Here is a 19,620-nt window from a genome sequence, read left to right as displayed (position 1 = left end):
TCTTAGCTGTTAACTCTACATGACCGCATAACAAGCTACTTATCCTTGTTTCCTCACGCATTTCCTCACAGGTAAACTGGCAAGGCTGAGGAAGAAAAAACAAATTGCGCACAACAAGCCCCACCCCACGTGTCTGTGTTTTTATCAGTTTTTACATGCTCTGAACAAGTCCTGTTGTATATGACCACGTAGCCGTTTCTCATAGCAGGTCTCCTCTGGCAATGTTGTTGTGAATTTAGTACAACGTTGATTAGAATATGACTCATTTTCTTTTCCTACTGCAACTATTTCACCATGGTAAGGCAATCCCAAAAGCCACATCATACATAATCACAATCAGGCAAAAGCCCTGCACATAATTATAAGATTCCTCGTCTTTCAAAGGTAGAATAAAAATGAAAAACTAACTTTTGTCCAGTGTGTATGACATACCAGGCTCAGCGGCTCAGTCATGAAATAACTACAGAAGCAGGAGAGCCACCCAGACATTTTACCATCCAGTCAGTATCAGGAGTCAGTTCTCTTGTAGATGCCTAACATTCTGTCATGATTTGCCAAACAGAAGTATGATTGTGTTTATTTCTGTATAAATGTCAAACGTGGGCAACAGACAGGACTTCTCTGGCCCAGAGGATAGAGATGTCCACTGCTGCTTATAAAGGATTCTGATTCTTCAAGTCCTCAAAGAGGACACTTACTCAGGTAGTTCTCACTCTCTTCCCACGTGCCACACGGTCAGGGAGCTTAAGTCAATAGATTCCTCATACTGGAGCTCATACCAGAAGAATAAAGTCCTCTTTCTGGCCTGGTGGTCTCATGATGGTTGCACATTCATTAAAGGAGACCTAACCTCAAAAGCAAAAGAGATCAAAAATCATGTCCTTCAGAATTCATTTTTCTTACAAGAGCTTCTTTCTTATTATAAATGAACCTTGTTTCCAAACTTTTGTTTTCATGATTCTTTGCTGTTGAAAAAAATTTAACTGACATTCCTTAACATGTTTATATGTAACAATTAGTTTTTTTTAATAGTATGTTTGGGGTTGAAACACAAGATGAGACTTTGGCAGGAAACACGAATAGACACTGACCACCAGGGCTGTGTCAGGCCCTCATCTAAGTGGGATGGAAATGAAGTAAGTTTGTAAAAACACATGATGAAAAATGAGGTTGTATAAATTCGAAGAAGAAAAACAAGCAGAGCAGAGATGCAAATGGAGGGCAGTGCTGCTCTCAGCAGCATGAGCAGAAAGGACTCAGGAGCGAGATTTGAAATGTAGGGTTGAACATGTGACTGCCCAAGGAGAGCTCATTAGACTAGGGGACTGGAGGAAGTCTCAGTTCTAACATGAAAAAGCTTAGCTTGGTGTCATCTTGATGATTAATGTAATGATCCCTGGCACAGCAACCAATCTGCCTGAGAGTCTTAAGTAGTATACCTTCCAACACACACATATACATACACACACACACACACACAAACACACACACACACACACACACACACATACTACATACATGCAGGCTTGTAGACATGCAGGCATGTATGCATATACATACACAGCACACACACACACACACATAGACACACAAGCATCACATGCATGCAGGCATGCAGGCACACAGGCATGCAATCACACAACATACATGCACACAATATACACACATGTACACACATATACACACATGCACACATGCATGCATACATATGTATAAATGCATAAATATATACACATATACACACAAATATATACACATGTACTTATGCATACATACATATACACATGCACACACCACATGTGCACACACAGAATAATATATACACATGTACCCACACAAATATGTACACACATGCACACATATAAACTCAACTATATACATACATATATTAACATATCACACTTAAACACATACATACCCAGTTTTTAAACTTAATTTATTAGATTTAGTTTCTGTTTTTGTGTACTTATCAGAAACATATTCAGCAAGCAAGCAGTAGGTACCTAAAAGCCTTCTAAATTTTTTTTGATTCAATTACCATGTTGAACTTTTGCTAGATTTCTCCTTAGTAGAAATATATTGATAAACTTTTATATTTCCTATTGGTTTTCTTTAGGATTCATCTAAATAAAACTTCTCTACTAAGTAATAGAAAGGGGAAAGTTAAAAGAAAGGACTTTGTTCTGAATGTGGTATCCAGGCCTTAGAAACTTTTTGTTTAACCTTTTCAGAATGTCATATATGAGAACTATTTGCCATGTTTCTCACCACCCAGCTTCTCCTGTGTTCCTCAGCATCTTCCAAGTTCAGGATCTCTTATTATTTTTGTCAAAACTACTAGAAGCCTAAATGAGGTTGTATTTTTCGCAGTTCAAATATTTTGTTGGGCTCACAGAGGGTGTTTCAGTAAGTGGAATCTATGAGCAGGTAGGAGAGGAGAGTGAAGAGGTGGAGAAATTGTAGTTGGCATGAATTGTATGGAAGAAGAAACTCTTCAGTACTAAAAGGAAATACTGTCAAGGGTTTAAATGTACTTAAATTTGGAGAAAAAATTATCATTGTTTTGAATTGGTAATAGAAAATCTTCAGTACATCTGAAGAGCCAACAAAGCTCTTTAGAAACAGGATATATGTAAGATATTTTCTATTGATTTAGAACAGATGATTAAAGTATGTGTCTATTAATGTCCTTCAAAAAAAAAAAAACCCACAGGCTAAAGAGAGAAGGAAAGAAAATTCTAGTAAAGTCTATAAAAATATTTGGAAAATTCTCTAGAGACTCTTGCCTCACACCAGATGTGGTCAGATTCATCTTCCACATACAAGAACAGAGTTCTGAAAATTTCAGAAATTATACTTTGTCAGTATTTAAGCCAAAGTAGCAAACATGCTCTGTGTACCTAAAATCCCTCTTTTAGTGGGCCAATCAGAATAATCCCCTTCCAGAGGGCCAATCCAAAAAAAAAAAAAAAAACAAAAAAAAAAAAAAAAAACAAAAAAACAAAATCACCTTCAGAGGGGCCAATCAGAAAGAAAACCACTTTCCAAAGAGCCAACCAGAAACAAAACTAGAGCGCTTAACATTTAAGTCATGAAAATGTCTGTGTGTTTAAAGAAATACATTAGTCTGGTAAATGGTGGGCTTGAAATAACCTAGCCAGCTTGGTCACTGATCTGTTTTCTATTAGACAATGCAATATTAAGGCTTTTGGCACAGACTTCTGCAGGAAGCAAATACACAATCTCCATCAAGCCCCAATTGTAACTTCATACTCATTTTGGAGAAACATTATACAACATTGATAATAGCATTTGAGGTATTCTTTGATGTCACTCCCTAAAACTCCCTGTAGCCCATTGTGTATTTTCCAATATAAGAAGCCAATTGGCCTAATGGTATTAAAATCCCAGCATTAAAGGTCCTAGAGTTGGAGACTGTTCCTTCCATCTATGTGTCTGTTGATTTACAAGCAACTTTGAGAAAGGATAGAACACAATAGTCAAGAGATAAACTGTCAGGAACCAGGAGACTCAAGTTATGCCTCTGCTACTTGGATGAGCTGTCTCCTTTGCTCCAATTATCTCACTTAAGAAAGGAAAGGTTATAACCTAAACAATGGCAAAGGATGCTGCGAAAACTCAATGCGGAAACAGAAGGACCTGTTTGTAGTGAAGTATGATCTAGGTGGGATCTAAATACAATCAAATGAGTCCTAGAGGGAGAGACAATGGTTCCTACATACAGAAGAGAAGAAAGAAATGTGGGGGTGATGGACCCAAAACTCAAACACTGCCATCAACCAACAAAGGTAGAAGATTGCGGAACAAACTTCCCTGGAGAGCTGAAGAACAAAAGAAAACAGAACAAAACTCAGGGGCCACCTGGAACAGTGGAGATCCAGGGACACAAGCCTGGTGGAACTGTGAGTAGCCAAAGCACAGAGGGGGCAAGGCAGAGAATGCTGTAAAGGCAGCCCTCCAGTTGGGTCAGGGGAGCAGGAACTTTGCCATAGGGACTAGGTATCTTCCCGGAAAGCCCTTGCACTCAGAACAAACGCTCAGGCCATTTGCAACCTGGAACAGCAGAGATCCAGGAACACAAGCCTGGTGAGACTGTGCTGACATCAGGTCCATGGGAGAGACAGATAATAGTCACTGACAACATGACCATGTATACTCACAGACAAAAAGATGGCAAGAGGAAAACAAAAGAACCTAAGCAATGGAAACCAAGACAACCTGGGAACATCAGAACCCAGCTCTCCCATCACAGCAAGTGGTGGATTGCTAAACACTCCAGAAAAAGAAGACTCAGACCTGAATTCATACCTCAAGTTGATGATAGAGATCTTTATGAAGTGCATGAATAACTCCCTTAAACAAGTACAAGAGGACAACTGTAAACAAATAGAAGCTTTTAAAGAGGAAACAAGAAAAACACTCAAAGAAATGCAAAAAAACAGAATCAAAGAGATGAAGGAATTGAAAATAGAAATAGAAACAACAAATAAAACCTAAAAGAGACAACCCTGGAGGTAGAAAAGCTAAAAAAGAAATCAGGAATCACAGATGCAAGCATCTTCAACAGACTACAAGAGATGGAAGACAGAATCTCAGGGCCCGAAGACAACATTGAAAACATTGACAAAACAGTCAGAGAAGATACAAAAACCAAAAAGCTCCTAACCCAAAATGTCCAGGAGATCCAGGACATAATAAGAAAACCAAATCTAAGGATAATAGGAATAGAAGAGGGCAAAGTATATCAACCTAGAGGCACAGTAAACATCTTCAACAAAATTGTAGAAGAAAACTTCCCTACCCTTAAGAATAAGATGACCATGAGCATAAAAGAAACCTACAGATCTCCAAATAGAGTGGACCAGAAAAGAAATTCCTCCTGATACATAATAGTCAAAATGCCAAGTGTTCAAAACAAAGAAAAAATACTAAAAGCAGTAAAGGGAAAAGGTCATGTAACATATACATGTACACCAATCAGAATTACACACAACTTCTCAACAGAGACTATGAAAGATAGAAGATACTGGACAGACATCATGCGGACCATAAGAGAACACAAGTGTCAGCCCAGGCTGCTATACCCAGCAAAACTCTCAATCACCATAGATAAAGAGACCAAGATATTTCAAGATAAAACTAAATTTATACAATATCTGACCACAAACCAAGCCCTATGAAGAATAATAGGTGGAAAACTCAATACAAGGAGGGAAACTACATTCTAGAAATAACAAGAAAATAACTAAGTAAGAAAACAAAAAGAAGAAAGACACACAGGCACAATTCTACCTCTAAAAGCAAAAATAGCAGGAATCAGCAAACATTATTCCTTAATATCTGTAAATATAAATGGACTCAATTCTCCAATAAAAAGAAATAGGCTTTCAGACTAGATACATAAAAGAATCCAGAATTTTGCTGCATAAAGGAAACTCATCTTAGAGACAAAGACAGATACTATATCAGAGTAAAAGGTTGGGAAAAATCCTTCCAAGAAAATGGCCCCAAGAAGCAAGCTTGAGTAGCCATTCTAATATTGAATAAAGTAGATTTTCAACCAAAAGTTATCAAAAAATATAAGAAAGGACACTTTTTACTTATTACAGGAAAAATTAATAAGGCAGAACTCTCAATCCTTAACATATATGCTTCAAATACAAGAGTGCCCATATTAATAAAAGGAACCCTATGAAAGCTCAAAAAATACATTGTACCATACACAATAATAGTGGGAGGCTTCAATACCCCACGAAGAGTAAAAGGTTGTCAAAGGACACTGATTCCTTGTCCTAGGGATTTCCTCTGCAGGAAATCGCTCCCAGGAAATCCCACTTTCTTGAGATTTGAGTTCCTAAAATAACCGCAGAAGGTCCGGATGACCTCTGTGGAATGTTTCAACGCCCTAGATGTGCCCCGGGTGCACTGATAAAAATGTATGATTCTTCCCCTTTGAATTTTTTCATTGCCCCCTTTGAATTTCCTCATTCCCCCTGTCCTCCCCCTCCTTTTGTGATTTTTGCCTTTATAAGCCCGTTACAAGTTCAAGCCGTTGTCGAACTCCTCTACCCCTGTGTGGTGTATGAGTCTCGACCCCAGCATGCTGGCCTGAGATCTCACTCTGTTTCACTTTCAATAAACTTCCTCGTGCGATTGCAGCAAGTCTGGTCTCAGTGCCTCGCTGGGTGCGCGCCTCTTTTGAGATTTGAGTGAGGGTCTCCCTTCGGAGGACTTTCACCCACTCTCATCAATGGACAGATCATGGAAACAGAAAGTGAACAAGGACACAATGAAACTAGCAGAGGTTATGAACCAATTGGAATTAACAGAAATCTACAGAACATTTCACCCTAACACAAAAGAATATACCTTCTTCTCAGCACCACATGGCACCCTCTCCAAAACTGACCCTATAATTTGTCACAAAACAAGCATCAATAGATATAAGAAGATTAAAATACTCTCATTCATCCTATCAGATCACCATGGACTAAGAATGGTTTTTAATAACAACAAAGACAACAAAAAGCCCATATACACATGGAAACTGAACAATGCTCTATTAAGCGATAACATGGTCAAAGAAGAAATAAAAAAAGAAATTAAAGATTTTATAGATTTTAATGAAAATGAAAACACAACATACCCAAACCTATGGGATGCAATGAAAGCAGCACTGAGAGAAAAACACATAGTTCTGAGTGCTTCCAAAAAGAAACTGGAGAGAGCATGCACCAACAACTTGACAGCAAAATTGAAAGCTCTAGCACAAAAGAAAGCAGATACAACCAAGAGAAGAAGATGGTGAGAAATGATCAAACTCAGAGCAGAAATTGACCGAATAGAAACAAAAATTAAAAAACAAACAAACAAACAAAAAAACACCATTCAAACAATAAACAAAACCAAGAGCTGGTTCTTTGAGAAAATTAACAAGATTGATAAACCCTTAGCCAGACTAACTAGAGGACAAAGAGAGAGTGTCCAAATTAAAAAATCAGAAAGTAAAGTGGAGACATAACAACTGAAACTGAGGAAATTCAAGAAATCATTACATTCTATGACAAAAGTCTATGCTCAACAAAGCTGGAAAATCTGGATGAAATGGATGAATTCCTAGACAGATACCAGATACTAAAATTAAACCAGGACCAGGTAAATCATCTAAATAATCCCATAACACCTAAAGAAATAGAAGCAGTCATCAAAAGCCTCCCAACCAAAAAAAGCCCAGGTCCAGATGGGCTCAGTGCAGAATTCTATCAGACATTTAGTGATGACCTAATACCAATACTCTCCAAACTATTCTACAAAATAGAGTCAGATGGAACAGTACCTAACTCATTTTTCCAGGCCACAATAACACTAGTTCCTAAACCACACAAAGACCCAACAAGGAAAGAGAACTTCAGAACAATCTCCCCTATAAACATTGATATAAAAATACTCAACAACATTCTTGCAAATGGAATACAAGAGCACATCAAAACAATCATTCACCATGATCAAGTAGGCTTTATCCCTGGGATGCAGGGATGGTTTAACATACTGAAATTCATCAACGTAATCCACTATATAAAAAAAAAAAAAAAAAAAAAAAAAAAAAAAAAAAAAAAAAAAAAAAAAAAAAAAAAAACATGGTCATCTCACTAGATGCTGAGAAAGCATTTGACCAAATTCAACACCCCTTCATGTTAAAGTCTTGGAAAAAGCAGGAATACAAGACCCATACCTAAATATAATAAAAGCAATATACAAGAAGCCAATAGCCAACATCAAACTTAACAGTGAGAAACTTGAAGCAATCCCACTAAAATCAGGGACTCGACAAGGCTGCCCAATCTACCCCTACCTACTCAACATAGTACTGGAAGTCCTTGCTGGAGCAACTAGACAGCAAAAGGACATCAAAGGGATACAAATCAGAAAGGAAGAAGTAAAAATATCACTATTTGCAGATGACATGATAGTATACATAAGTGACCCCAAAAATTCTACCAGAAAACTTCTACACCTGATAAACATTTTCAGCAAAGTGGTTGGATATAAGATTAACTCAAAGAAATCAGTAGCCTTCCTCTACTCAAAAAACAAACATGCGGAGAAAGAAATTAAGGAAAAGATACTTTTTACAACAGTCACAAACAATATGAAATACCTTGGTGTGACTCTAACTAAGCAAGTGAAGGACCTGTATGACAAGAAATTCAAATCTCTGAAGAAGGAAATCAAGGAAGATCTCAGAAGATGGAAAGATCTCCCATGCTCATGGATTGGAAAGATCAACATTGTAAAAATGGTCATCTTACCAAAAGCAATTTACAGATTCAATGCAATCCCCATCAAAATTCCCACCCAATTCTTCATACAGCTGAAAAGACCAATGTGCAAATTCTTCTGGAATAACAAAAAAACAAGAATATCAAAATCTATCCTCAACAACAAGAAAACATCTGCCGGAATCACTATCCCTGACCTCAAGCTATATTACAAGGCAATTGTGCTAAAACCTGCATGGTACTGGTACAGAAATAGGCACGTGGATCAATGGAATAGAATAGAAGATCCAGAAATGAGCCCTCACATATGTGGCCACTGGATTCTTGACAAAGGAGCTGTAAACATTCAATGGAAAAAGGACAGCCTCTTCAACAAATGGTGTTGGCTCAACTGGTACTCAGCATGCAGAAGAATAAAAATAGACCCTTTCTTATCTCCTTGTACAAAGCTCAAGTGCAAGTGGATCAAAGATCTCCACATTAAATCAGGTACTCTGAAACTATTAGAAGAGAAAGTAGGGAAAACCTTAGAACACCAGGCAAAGGGGAAAATTTCCTGAACAGAACACCAATGGCTTGTCCTAGGTCCAAGATCGACAAATGGGACTTAATGAGATTGTGAAGTTTCTGTAATGCTAGGGACACTGTCAAGGAAACAAAATGGCAGCCAACAGATTGGGAAAAGGTCTTTACCCACCTCACATCTGATAGAGGCCTAATATCCAAAGTATAAAAAAAACTCAAGGAGTTAGACACCAGAGCATCAAACAATCCTATTAAAAAATGGGGTACAGAGCTAAACAAAAAATTCTTAATTGAGGAATATAGAATGGCTGAAAAAGCTTCGAAGGAAGTACTTAACATCCTTAGTCATCAGGGAAATGCAAATCAAAACAACCCTGAGATTCCACTTCATACCAGTCAGAATGGCTAAGCTCAAAAACTCAGATGACATCAGATGCTGGCAAGGATATGGAGAAAGTGCAACACTCCTCCACTGTTGGTGGGGTTGTAAGCTGGTACAACCACTCTGGAAATCAGCTTGGTGGTTCCTCAGAAAATTGAACATAGTAGTACCTGGATACCTATTTATTCCACTTCTAGGCAATACCCCAGAGAGGCTCCATCATACAGTAAAGACATATGCACCACAATGTTTATAACAGCCCTTCTTGTAATAGCCAAAAGCTAGAAAGAACCCAGATGTCCTTCAGTAGATTAATGGATGCAAAAATTGTGGTATATTTACAAAACGGAGTACCACTCAGCTATCAGAAACAATGACTTTATGAAATTCCTAAGAAAATGGATGCATCTAGAGAATATCATCCTGAGTGAGATAACCCAGTCACAGAAGAACAGACATAATATGCAGTCACTGATAATTGGATACTAACCCCAGAAAGCTATGAACACCCCAGAAACAACTCGCAGGCTATATGAAGCACAAGCAAAACAAAAGTCAAAAAAATGAAAGCCTCAGTCCTTGTTAGGAAAAAATTTAATGTATAAGCAGACTCTCAGAGTGTGGTACACCTGGACCTTAAATCATTAATAATCCAAGAGCTAAGATAATAGCCTTGTGGCAATTTTTGGTATTCACAGATCATTATGCTTAATCTATACTCAACAAGAAATCTGTTTCCATGTTACGCTCTGTTCTACATGTACTTTATGCTTATGGTAACTAGTGAGATTTCAATGCATGCTATCAAACCTCTAAAAGAATTAAGTACTGACAAAAATATTCATATAATGTTATGCCAAAATGCCTTTAAAAGTCTGTATATGTATCCATCTTTTTTTGTAAATAAAGTTGTAAAAAAAAAAAAAAAAAAAAAAACCTCAGGAGTACCCCAGCTTCCGAGCACAAACAGTACCATCCATGTCTGGTTTGCAGAGCACAGGGCACAAAGGATTCAGCTCTGTTTCTATGAACCACCAGTTTATGGAAAGGCATTTCAGGGGTCAGAAAGCTGACACAACTTCATAAAGATAAGACATTAAATGTTTTGCCCAGCTCTTCCCTCTCCTGCACACATGAATTTTGCAGATTGGCTTGCAGTCTTTTCTTCTAGAGGTGAAATGTGTGTGCCCACTGACGAATGCTATTTGTCTTGATCATCAAATGTGACTAAATGTGACATTGTGTCAGTTCCAAGACGAGGTCACCTCATGTTTTGTTCTCCCCACATTTACATATTTTTAAGATTTTTTTTATTTGGGTGAGCATGCCTACAAACATGTATGTGCAGATAACTAAGCTGGCTAGCTAGTGAGCCCTAGGGAGTCTGCATTTTCTCTGTTCTGAAATTACATTAGTGTGTCACCATGCCTGGCTTCTTTTTACATGAGTTATGGGAATCCAACTCAGGCCCTCACGCATGCATGGTAAACACTTTACCTAATGAGCCATCTTTCCAGATCTGTTTCCTTGGTTTGGGGCGATACATAAACAAGACACACCACAGACAATCTGTGAGGGGCAATACTGTGAGGACGCAGACAGCAGATGTGAGGGAAATTGAGAACCTACGGCCAAGCTTAGAGAAGACATGCACAAGTTCAAAATAAGTCTGTCCTCAGCCTTCTTTCAACAGTCGAGACTGCCTGCTAAAATCATTATTGTGATGCTGCTGTGATTTTTTAAAATTACATGTAACTTTTTTTAAAAAATGGATTTTGTTTGTATCCACCATTTTTCTAGACTGTCCGGTAGGTAATAGTAAGATAATGCTCTTCCCCTAGAAAAGTGAGAAATGATCTAAACAGGTCCATCTCATGACGTAAAATATGAGTAAGAGAATCCTACTCAGCTCTCTAGAATGTGGTTTGAATGATTTAGTGATTGCCTACTCCTTTTAAGGAGCCAGCACTGAACAAAGGTGCTGTAAATATTTCCAACATGCCCCTTGTATATCCAGTTACTTCCTCTTTATTAAATAGATCCCTCCTTGAGTACCATTCTAGGTTGAAATCATGACAAATTTACAAGGCAGAAGCTATGGAGACTTCAGGTTTTCTGGATTGAGAGGTAGAAGTATAGTGATTGAAGTTTTATCTCAACTTGGTTAGGCTTCAATACCCAGTTATTAAATCAGACACTGGTGACGATGTGATTGTGAAATTCAGAGATGTGGTTGCCATCCACAATCAGTGAGCTTTTAAGTAGAATAACCTTGATAATGTCAGGGGTCTTCATGCAATCCCTTAAAAGACTTAAGCTCAAACACTGGAGCCTCTGGGCCCTAGAAATGCAGATAAGACACCAGTGCTTCTTGGTTGCTTCCAGTCCTGCTGCTCTGCCTACATGTGTAAATCTAATAGCTCCCAAAATCCCAGTCTCCAGTTGCTACAAATCTCTCAAAGGGTATTAATCAATATGTGCATTATAATGGTTAACTATATCATATATTAGTTCATTGCATACCTAATATATAGGAAAAGATTTAAGAATTATATACAAATATATTGTAAGGGTGAAGTGTGTGCGTGTGTGTGTGCATGCATATGTTCATGTGTGCATATGTGAGGATCAGCCCTATTTCTTTGGAGATTCCTGACTGATACTTTGGTTCAATTTACAGTAATGGACAGCAAGCTATCCTGGGAAAGGAAGGATATGATTTCATTTTTGAGCCAATACAAGAGAGCAATAACTTCTACCAGGCCTTGCCCCAAGACACTCGTGGGTCCCACAGCTTTCTTTTTTTTTTCATGTTTCCCAATATCAGGATCCCTATCCTATATGCTTGTCCACATAGGTTTTGTCTTTGATTAGAAAACATCCACCTCTCCCAAGATACCAGCATCAGTAAGTATGCATGCTTTCATCTAGGACTCTGTTGCTGTGGTCATGATTTCTTTGTAACACAGACACATTGATGACGACGAGTTCATGTGGTACTGCCCCATAAAAACTGACACTCACTAACATGATATCAACAGGTTAAGCATGAGAAGAAGTGTCTCACTCTCACTGTTAGAACAGCTTACTATTGTAAAGTATCTACATTGTCTGACAGAATGTTTTGCCTTCTCTGCTTTGCTCACAGTGCATAGACAAATTTAAAGGTCCTTCTGACCATGCCCCACCTCATTCTTGTCTCTCTTCTCTAGCTTCATAACTTAGCTGGTGCTCATCCAGAATCTCCTCAAATGACTCAAATGGCAGGAAGCTCCCTATGAACATAGCCATCTACCCTCCCATCGATTGTGATCACAATCCCCAGATTCCTGACTTCCATCTGCCTTCTAAAGACTAACCATTCCATAAGGTGAGACTAGACATGTTTAGGATGGTATGGTCATCTCCTGTTTCCAGATTTCGGTGTTCTACAGAGGAAGTGGAATAATTCCTTTACCATAACCATAATTACAGTATTGGTGATCCTCATCCTTTCTACCATCTCATTTATTCATTTCCTGCTGCAGATTAAATTTTTATAATGTATATTACTTTCTCTTTATTTTGCACAAACTTTCTCTTCTTAACAAAATTGTCTTTATCCAAGGAAGTGGTCTATGTTTCAAACTTTCAAATGTTCCTCATCAAATGTGTAACTTGGATAAAAAAATAAATTTTTACTCTTTGCCTTCTATTGTGGAATACATTGTAACAAGTCAGAAAGGGATCTATGAGTTAAGACAGCAAGAGGAGAGCAAGGTGTAAAGAAAAGCTCAGTGTTGTTTTTAAGGATTGCAGGGATTTTCTTGACCTTGTTCTCTGTTCTGATATGCCATAGACCAGATGAGTATAAGGGAAAGTCCAAAACCTCTCATCCTAATCAAATGAATGAAACTCTAATAACACTAGACTAAAAGCTAACCGACCCTCTTTTGATGAAGTCAGTCTCTAACCTGTCTCTGGAAAAGTCTGAGAGCATCATGAGAGTTCTCCTTCCCTAGTCTTCATCCAAGTTGGACGGAAACACTCTCACAGTAAAAAAAAAAAAAAAAAAAAAATCTGCAGTCGCTAAAATGAGCTCTCCTAGTTCATTGCTGACATATTTTTCCAGAATGTCAAGGCAAATCGCTGTAAAGAAAATCTAGTAGTAGGTGCACTCTAGCTAGGGACTTCCCTTCTAATTTAACTATTTTGAGAGTCATGAATATTAAAAATGGAACAAGACCGCTCTGATTACAGTCTACTCTGTCTTCATTCTCCATTTACCCAAATGCTTAGATCCGCCTTTCTTATTGTTTTTATCTGTATATAAATTTAGTATGTCGTGTGTGTCTGTGGGTATCTGTGTGTGGGTGTTTGTGTGTGTGGTGGAGTGTTTGGTGTTTATATGTGTGGTCTATATACATTTCTGTGCTTATACAAGAAGGCCACAGCAAAACATGGTGTTTTCTCTACATCATTTCTTTCAGGGAGGGTCTCTCACTGACGTCTAGAGTTCATGCTTTTCATTAACTGAAAGACAGATAGTTAGTGTTGGAATTCTGTAAACCCCACCCCTCAGTCACCTGGCAATAGCCAAGTATGCTCCGCCCCAGTGACCTGACACTATAAAAGGGACTGCTTGACCCCTCCTCTCTCTCTTGCCTCCTGCTCTTGCTCTCCTGTTGCCTTGCTCTCAGCCCTATCCCTTCTCTTCCCCTTCCCTTAGCCCCCTCCGTCCCTCCACATGCTCTTAGCCAGCCTCTCCTCTACTCCTCTACTCCTCTACTCCTCTACTCCTCTACTCCTCTACTCCTCTACTCCTCTTCTCCTCTTCTCCTCTCTCTCTCTCCCTCCCTCCCTTTCTCCCTTCCTCCCTCCCTCCCTCCCTTCCTCCCTCCCTCCCTCCCTCCCTCTGCCTCTACTACTTAACTCTCCCATGACCTGAATAAACTTTATTCTGTATTATACCATTGTGTGGCTGGTCCCTCAGGGGGAAGGGATTCCCAACATGGCCCCTCAGAGGCATCTCCCTTGCCCCCAGGCGTCACCATACCTCCATGGGCCATATGCCCCCCACTCTCTTCATCCTTTCCCCAACAGTCAGGGAAATTCCTCCATGCTGAAGACCATGCTTGACTTGTTATCAGAGTGCTGGGTTCTGAACTTTGATCCTCTTATCATCCAGTTTGTACAGCAAACTGGTAATAGCTAGAGCGATTGACTCGTGCTTTACAGAAAATAGAGGAAATTTCAGTGAACCCTAATGATGTGTCTATGTAATGAAGCTATACAGCCACTGAGGATGCATGTGGGTGATTTTTAAAATGACAAAAAGCAAATGTGTGTGTGTGTGTGTGTGTGTGTGTGTGTGTGTGTGTGTGTGTGAATATCTGGAGTACCTTTAACTAGCTGGGAAAATATTAGACCTGGGTTGGAGGGAATAGCCTGTGGATCACTTTTCTTCTGATGTTACCTTGCAAACCTTAAAACACAGAGACCCTTCTCCTGTTTACAAAGCACCTGAGTGCTAAACTTGTGGATGAACAAATAGACAAAGGAAGCACATTTACCAGGAAATTATCCCACCTATAACTTGGAGGACAGGCCACTCTGTTGGCATATATTACAACCATGCAAGCAACTCTTACAATCTTAAAATAAATAGTTAATGTTTAACACTCAGAAGATAATTGAAATAAAGAGGGGGAGGTTGGCCCTGAGAAACACGGGAAGAGAAGAAATTCCATATAGAACCATGAAACATAAAAGGAGATCACAGAAGAAAGAAGAGAAACACTTTCTAAACACTGTAGGGATGTTGTTTAAAATACAAAACCAATTTTATGTTCATGTTATCAAGCTAAGTATTAATGGGAAGGTCTTCAGTGGCAGAGAACAGTTATATTCTGCAGATGATGGTGTCTGAAGATGTATCAAAGTTAACTAAGAAATAGAAGAGCTAAGGAGGCAGTGTAGTAGGTGAGGGGTTTACCATACAAGTATGAGAACTTGGGTTTGGAAATGGGGGCAGCTACATACATCTACTGTGCTAGTGCTAGAGAAGTAATTACAGATGAAGCCACAGAGCTCACTGCCAAACCAGCTTAGTCAAATCCATGAACTCCAGGTTCCTTGTGAGATCCTGTCACCCCAAAGCAAGATGTTAAAGGACACTCAATATCAACCTCTGTCCTTCTCATGTATGTTCAAACATGAAAACCACCACTCAGTACTCACAGGCACATACATACTCCATACATGTAAAAATAAAAATTATAAAGAAAAAAAACAATGGAAGGAAGGAAGTAAGAGAAAGAGAGACAGAGAACAAAGTGTTATATGTAGACCTATAAACCCATGAACTTAGGACACTGAGGCAGGAGAATAACCAAATTCAAGATATGCCTGGGCAAGGGAGTAAGTTCAAGGCCAACTTGTGCAACCTAAGAAGAATCTATTATGCATATTTTACTACTTCATTCAGCTTATAAGCTGCCTTTCTTCCTTTAATCAGTCCATTAACAAATATTTATTGAACAGTTTCACTTCACAGAGCACAAGTTAGTGAGTGTGGGAATACATCCGTTACAAGATGAGGCAAAATTCATTAAATAGTTGAAAACCAACATAGCGGGGTGTTCAGTTCACATCTTCAGTTTAAAGAATGTCTTGTTCAATTATTTATAAGTCCATTAAATTTGTGTTAATAAGAGCAAGCAAGTGTTGGGTGATCACCACATGCTGGGAACCCCAAGGCTGAGTGCACCCTTTGTTTGTAGATGTCCCTAGCCTTCTGCAGAAATAGAATGCAATTGTCATTTCTAAACTCTCCCATAACCCCCTGGGCTGTGGCATCTCCCCCCTCTGTTCTTGCAAAGCCTTTTGTACATTGCCTGTCCCCTAAATCCAAGCATTCACAGTCTGTTTCTACATTACAGGAGCAGAACAGTATTTTTTTAATGCTGTATCAACAGTGACTATGAGGTTGCCTAACACATGCTTAATAAATGTGTTCATCAGCTAATTCATTTGAGGAACAAAATCCAGACGTACTCAGATGGAATCTGTTCACTTACAAACACAGTATGTGTGTCTGGGGGGCACCGTGAGCTTTTCTTTCCAGGAAAGCATATCTGATTTCTTTTCTCTCGAGGATTCTGGCACTTTCTGTTTGTCAGATCTTCTGAATTATTTTGTTGTCTTCAAGAGTTCAGTTCTCTTGCTTATTGACTGCCATCTTGTATTTCTGACCCATGATTGACAGAGCAACTGGAATCTATGAGCAGAAAATCAATAATGCAAGGCCTTCAGACGGCCCACGGATGCTCTTGAAGAAACTGGCTTCCTGGTCTCAGTGGCAACCACTGATCAGAAAATGTAAAACTAGCCAGCCATGAATAGACGTGATGTAAAGTCAGCCCCACTCTTTCTTTGCATGAGAGGGTTTTTATATTGGTTTCCTGTGTTTAAATTCTGTAATACTTTCAGAGAAGAGGATGAGAAAAAACAGGCGGGTAGAAGAAGAGGGAGAGGGAAGGTCAGTGAGCTTTGAGTGAACATCCTGAAACTGTAGATTTGTCCTTTTGTTTTCTCTTTGCCACAATCACCTGCCCTTACATTTAAGGGAATCCTAGATGTAAATTTGTTCTTTAACATAACATTTTCCTTGTTCAAGTGTAAGAGACACTCCAATAGACATGAAAGTCCAGACTTATTACTTGCAAGTTAGCATTTTACTGCTAATGTAGTCTGCCACCCTTTACCTCCTAGTTTTATGGTTGTTTAATTATAGCCGGCAGGCCTATGGTGGTCTTTGCAACTTCAAGTAAAATCTGGCTTCCAGTGAAGGCTCCCCATTAGGACCTCCTGCTGAGTTATTGATTATTAAGGTAATGCACTCTTAGGCTTGCATCCTTAACATGGAAATGTAAAAATGAATGGCTTGTGACTGCTGGATTTAAGAAAAGAATCTTGTTTAACTCTAGTGTCTTCTTGTTACTTAAATAAGTGTTCATTTAAGCCACAGTAACAGAAAATACAATATACCTAACAGAGGGACTGTATGAGCATCATTCTTCTTGGGAAAAATAAAAGTATGTATCTATGGAGAATGGGAAGGAGGAGCAGAGGGAAGGAGAAAGGGGAATGGGTTGGGCAGAAGTAGGCAGGAAGCTGAAAAGAAAGGAAAGGATGCCTCACTCTGTAATTTAGCACATTATCTTTCGAAAGGAATGGGCTGCAAAGACAGATCCAGATACAAAAACAGTCATCAGGTTTTCTGTGAATACAGCATTCTGATCAGGGACCTGATACTGAGTGTGTAACAAAGGAAAAAGAGGGAGAGAGGGAAAGAGGGAGAGAGAGGGAGAGAGGGAGAGGGAGGGAGGGAGAGAGAGAGGGAGAGGGAGGGAGAGAGGGAGACAGAGAGAGAGAGGAAGAGGGAGGGAGGGAGAGAGAGAAAGAGAGAGGGAGAGAGGAAGAGGGAGGGAGAGAGGGAAGAAGAGAGGGAGAGAGAGAGGGAGAAGGAGGGAGAGAGGGAGGGAGAGAGAGAGGGAGAGGGAGGGAGAGAGGGAGAGAGAGAGAGAAAGGGAGAGGGAGGGAGAGAGGGGGAGAGGGAGGGAGAGGGGGAGGAGAGAATGTTGAGGCCTCTTCATTATTTAGATGGAAAAATATGAGTCTGTGTTCTCACAGGACAGTCCTTTCTGACAATCCTCCCTGGTCCCACACACAAGATAAATACTGCCAAACGGCATGCAGGAAATGGAGCCTGTTAGATAAATCGTCTGGAGGTGAGGCATGGTGAAAGATCTGCCTCTTTCTCTGAACAGGGAAGACACTTTCATTTGTAGAGTGGCTGTTCAGTGCTGATGCCCACCATTAAAGCTGCAGGCGCAGCCATGGTGAGGGAGGACTGGGAACTGAGCAATAAGGCACCGAGGATGAACTGGGCAGGTAGCCCGCCCAGAACAGGGGCCTTGTTTCAGCTAAGTGCAACCATCGGAGGTTGATAAATTCACTTGACTCTCAGAGTGGAAACAGAACCATCGATCACCTTTTTAACCACAAAATCTATTGAAAATAGATCCAACAGTTATTCTCCAAGGCTCTTATGATTAGTTTTTTTTGAGGAGGCAGGAATCCTACTGTCATTGCAGGCCTGAAAAAGATAAAATGCTATTTGTGTGAGAGTTATACAACACATGCATCGCATCCGTCCCGAGAACTACAAAACGCTACCCAAAGACCGGGGAGTACATATCGCTGCTGTGATTCTGTTCTTGATGAAAGCAGTTTCAACCTGCGAATTTCAAAACAAAAGCTGGAGTTAGTCCTCAGAGGCTGTCTGCCATTCATGTAATGATTTCGGTGGAGGCATTTGAATCCTAAATGGTCCAAAGAGGGCTAATTATCATTTCATGAGTACATGATCATTACTATTATTCATTAGCCAGGTTCATCTGTAGATCTTAACAGTCTTTGCCAAACAAGTAGCATTAAACCGGCTTTGTGGATGGGGTCTCAGGAGGAGACGGAAAGGTTCCGACACACCATAAACTCAGGTCAGGGATGTGCTCCTGAGAAAGCTGGGGCCAACAAAATAAAAGATTTTGCTTTTGTCAGACACTGGGTACCCAAGGGACCCTGGAGAGCAAATAAGGTGCTAACAACCATTAATTAACACAAGGGGTGGGTCCTCCTGTGGGAAGGTGTGGATTTCTTTTTTATTAGCAGAAGGACTATTTTTAATTGGATCCGATAATAACACCTCCTGAGCCATATAAACAACGAAGAGTTCTGAGACGTAAATTTAAAAATCCAAACCTGGGTTACTACAGATAAAGAACAATAAATTTGCTCTCTTCTCTAACTAAAAGACCAGGTTAAAATGGAAGGGCATGTAAAGGGGGCTGGCCTGAAAGGAGATGGTGGGCGTACAGTATGGAGCTGTGTATAGGGAACATTTTCTTAGAGGCCTGCTGAAGACTCACTTAGCTAACACCATCCTCTGCTGACACACACTCCTGATGAATTTCAAATGCTTCATGTTTATTGTCTCTCCCCTGATAGGTTTCTTCCCTCTCATCACCCCTCCTCCCCCCCCCAACACACATCTTTTCCATTCTCACTCTGTCTCTGTGACTTTACTCCTCTTTGACTGAAAAAAGTGTCTAATTTCCTAAAACAATACCCCCATAATTTTTATTCTCTTTTGCGAGAATGTATAGTGTCTAGTATAATTATGTTTTCGTCTCTCCATCTCCCACTCCCTCCCCCTTCTACCCCTCCCCCTTCTCCCCCTCTCCCTTCTCACTCTGCACTCTGCCTCCCTCCCTCCCTCCCTCCCTCCCTCTATCTCTCTCTCTCTCTTTCTCTCTCTCTCTCTCTACTCTGTCAGATGGACAGTGTCATAAATCTCTTGAACAAATGTAC

The sequence above is a fragment of the Micromys minutus genome (genome assembly GCF_963924665.1).
Source record: "Micromys minutus genome assembly, chromosome: 4".
NCBI classification, from domain to species: Eukaryota; Metazoa; Chordata; class Mammalia; order Rodentia; family Muridae; genus Micromys; species Micromys minutus.
Note: the sequence above shows the minus strand (reverse complement) of the source record.